Consider the following 4,436-nt stretch of genomic DNA (forward strand, 5'->3'; position numbering starts at 1 on the left):
AATATGTAAGGTCAGACTGTAGCCTCATCTCCATCCCCTCGGCACTGCTCCAGCTATGTGAGGAGGAGACACAGCTGATCTAAAGAGTTAAATAGATGTCGTCTTGCATAAATGAGCAGAAAGCTGGAAGGGAATGTCCAGGCCGGTCTGCAATCCAATAATTCTGAATGTGGAAATCACAAAATGCTGGTTTGGGGCAGCACAAATCACAGCAGCCTGATAGCTGCTCTGTCCAGCAGGCCCGGGATGAGGGGCAGAGGGACGGGAAGGGTGTAAAGATGACGCAGGTGTCACTGTAGAACACCTTTCCCATTCAAGATGTCTTTAAAAAAGCATTGCATTTTCTTGTATCAGGAGCTTCACCTTCAGCTGCCTCCTTGCTTCAGCCCCGACCCTTCAGCAGCAGGGAGAATTGGTAGCTCTGGTGCAACTGTGCTAATGGGGAAATCCTGTAGACTTGGGAAGTGAAGAGTGTCCTGTTCGCTTCTGAACCATCCCACGGCAGGATGTAGGTTGTTAGATGAGAAAGGTGGCACCAGAGGACTTTTGGAAAGTTTACACATGTGCCCTGTTGACAAAAACTAGCAGAGACACACTCCAGAAACCAGTCTAGATAGGAAAAACAGCACGGGCACTTGGTAATGTTGCTTTTAGGAGGTAGTGACGGGATACAAGCATCGTTCATGCTATTTTATTGTGAAACGTGCATCTGTGAAACCTGCGGTATTGCTTTATTCTGCTTTTCTCTTGAAAGACCAGGCAAACACCAGGCTGCTGTCAGCCTGCCATGGGCTGGCGTGATACATCTCCAGCATGTCCATGTGGCTGACTGCAGGGAACCGTGCTTCCAAATCTACCCATAAAACTGCCGTGGCTGCTGCTGTCGTGACCGACAGCAACAGTGCACACTGGCTCAGAGCTGAGGAGGCTTTTGGGACAGACGCTGCCCCGATTCGAGTGATTCATGCCTGAATAATGTCCTTTCACTTCCAGAGAGAGCCAGTGTGACAGGCGCATGCTCTATCTGTTCTGACAGGGAACCTCTACATCAGCTGTGCAAAGGAATTTGAGCAGATTGGGGGCTCCAGTTTCATTCCAGATGTGACAGGGCTGTGTAAATAAATAATCCCAATCTCCATAATTAGCTCTTTTTCAGGAAGTCATCACATAAATCGGGCTGATATCAAGGGATGCTGCCTGTGGAACTCATGCACCCAAAGCTGGCTTCTTCCTGGCCTCGTTGCCTGGGTACTTCGCGAAGGGGCACGATTTCGTGTTCTTGAACATCACACGTTTTCTTCTGAGGAAGATCAAATGGCTGTATCATTTTCACCAGAAAAATGCCATCAACGGCAGACTTCCAGTGGTGATTGAAAGTGCGAATTCTCATGCAAGCTGATTCTTTTGCACACAGTCATCTGGAAACGGGGCCTTTGATTTTCATTTATTTTTCTCCCTGGCAGCATGTTCAGTCAGTATGCAGATTTCCTTCTTCATTCAATTTTCAGCAGGCAGGAAGACTACAATTAGTTGTATTATCATCAGTGTGAATAAAAGGGAAACACTGAACAAGATCTTTATGAGCCTGCAGTTGCAGTGGGAAGATGCAGATTCATTACACGCAAGTAGGGTATGAAAAAAAAAGCTTCAGCCCAACTGAATTCAGCTCCTTGTCATCTTCCTCCTTTGAGGAACTTTTTGTCTTTTGCTGTTATTCCTGACCTTCTCCCCAAGTCATCCCAGGCAGGGAAATCATAGGATGGGACAGAGTTGCATCTTGAAGAACTGAGAAGGACAAGTAAGTTAACAGAAAGGAAAGGTGGCCGGAGAAGCAGCCAAAAGGTCCGCTGAGGAGAGACTGTTGCAAACTAGGCTTCAGTGTGTTTTCAAAGATGCCTCCCATCTCAGCATGGCTGATGTGGGACCTACATGCTGAAGTACACAGCTAAGAAGCTGGTTGCACTGCAGAACAGGAGATAAGCACAACAGGCAAGGGGATACTCCTCTGTTTCAGCGGGAGGATAAATATATCCATTTACTAGCAGGATTTTTAGGTGTGGAGTAAGTAACTACATTTTCCTTTCTCAGGAACTTGGTTTGGAGGTTTGGGGTTGAATTTGCTGTGTTGAGAGGAGGATTCAGATTGGTGGAGTCTGTCTTTGTGCTCCCTTGCATGCTATCCAAGGTAATTTAGGTGTTAAGTGTACCGGCTTTGCTCTGAAGGTGCTGGGATCGGGCCACGTATTCATATGCTGGAACTGATTCTGACACCTCCCTGGGTTCAAAAAAACCCCATGATTTCCCTGATTTATAAGAAGAATGGAAATTTGGGAGTCAACCCTAGTGTTGTGCCATGCTTGTGTTTCCATGCTGTTAATAAATCGGTGAGAAAAAGAAATTAAAGACAGACATTTTCTGTTGCCCTTATGCTGGAACATTATTAATTCACCAGGAAAAACTCATTTGGGAGAACCTGGTAATTTCTTCAACTTCACATGTTGACACTTCCATGGCTGAGTAAGTCCTCTGTCTGCAGCATGCTATGACTCCTCTATTATTGAGGATTCCCAAGGTGCAGATTAGCTGAGTCTCTTATCCCCTGCACGAGGCCACAGGGATGCAGCATAACTTCACAGAAATCATAGTAAAGAAAAGCCAGTGTTCCACAAGCAACCAAACACAGGAGTCAAACATCTTGTGTGGCTTCTCTGAAGACTAATAAGCAATATCTGAGGGCTGCGTGCTCAGTAACCCCACTGCAACCCAGCTGCTCCCAGAACATCCCTGTCTTCCTGCTTTTGCAAAACACGCGGGATGCCCACATCTTTGAGACTGTGCCACTGGTAGAACTGGGTTGAAACAGGTAGGGCAGGCAGATGCACACACAAGGAGCATGACTACATAACCATCATTCCCTTAGGAAACCAGGCAAGATAAGAAAGCTTACTTCCAGTTAGGAATATGCTGCAGTGGGCCATGTGTGCTTTGACTTCCAGCTGCCTCGTTATATGCACTCACAGAATCACAGAATGGTCAGGGTTGGAAGGGACCTCTGGAGATCATCTAGTCCAACCCCCCTGCCAGAGCAGGGTCACCTACAACAGGTTGCAACTCCTCTCTTCCTCCTCATCAGGATGCTCTCCCAAGCTGCCTTTGTTTTTCTTCTTCTCCTTCTACATTTTGGCCTCTATTGCAATTTACTGGTGTGATGCTTATTACCCTAATGAATTCAGGGAGTCACATGGCTGGTGGCAGCTATTGACCCTCCTGTCATCCCACTGCTGCTGTCCCCCAACCTGACAACGCGGCTGTTCCGGCTGACCGTCTGCGTGCCTGACACTGATGGTTCACCTCATTTTGGCTCTGTAGTGGTTTTTTTTTTTGCTGCTCTAATTCGGGTGTTCTTCACCACCATCCCTGATGAATTCTGTAAAATTTGGACTGCTATCTCATTAAAGTATAGCTTTTAATCGTTAGCTTCTTCATCCCTCCCTTTTGCCTTAGCTGGTAATGCTGTAAGCTATTTAAGAAGTGCAGAGCTTTTTTTCTTTTTTTTTTTTAATTCTAGGTGTTCCAATTAATTAATGTGAATAGAAATTATACTAAATAATCACACCCAGTCCAATACTAGGGTATTTGAATGTATCAGGAGACCATTCATGGTATATTTTCTAATTTAATTTCACGATTGGCTATGTAAGAGGCCCCAGATCAAGTCTCTGAAGAAGTGTCCTGGAGAATCCTGCATGTCTGAGTGCATGCTATGTTTAACCGGTTCTTCTGGCCCATGTGGGAACTGAATCTCTACTCCTCAGCTGATCAGTTGGAACCGGTTTTCACTCCTGATGCTTACCCAGTGCTCCCCAAATTTGATCACTTGCACCTTCTGTTACTCTGAGGTCCCGAATAATATCCTGAGAATGTTTTGTGGATGTTCAGTTGAAAGTAAATAAGATGGGGCATTTTTTTCCATCAAATTCCTTTGACGAGGCCATGCCACATCTCATGGTGAAGTGCAAGCAATCCCTCCCTTTCGTTACTAAATTTGTCCAAGATAGATTATGGCATTAGCACTGACCCATGGCATCTTCACTGTCTCATCTACACTCGCTGTTTTCCATTTCTCCTGAACTAAGGCACTCAGGAGGTTCTTGTGGGTAGGGGCTATTTTGCTGGGAGATTTTTCCTCTCCCAGTGCTGTGTGAACACTGGCCAACGATCAGATGTCTCATGCAGATAAGTGCTAATACCTTCTATTTTCAGAGGGAAACAAAGGGAACAGAAGATGGCCATTGACTAAGCCAGTGACTGAAGGAAACAAGTTCAGGATCCTCTGGCATTGAACAATTTAGACCTGTACTCGTGCATGTGTACATCTTTTAATCCCACGTTCCCCTGTCTGCTCCCTCCTCCCCATCCCACCTTCCACATCTCCA

Source organism: Charadrius vociferus, unplaced genomic scaffold (assembly GCF_000708025.1).
Source record: "Charadrius vociferus isolate BGI_N301 unplaced genomic scaffold, ASM70802v2 scaffold529, whole genome shotgun sequence".
NCBI classification, from domain to species: domain Eukaryota; kingdom Metazoa; phylum Chordata; class Aves; order Charadriiformes; family Charadriidae; genus Charadrius; species Charadrius vociferus.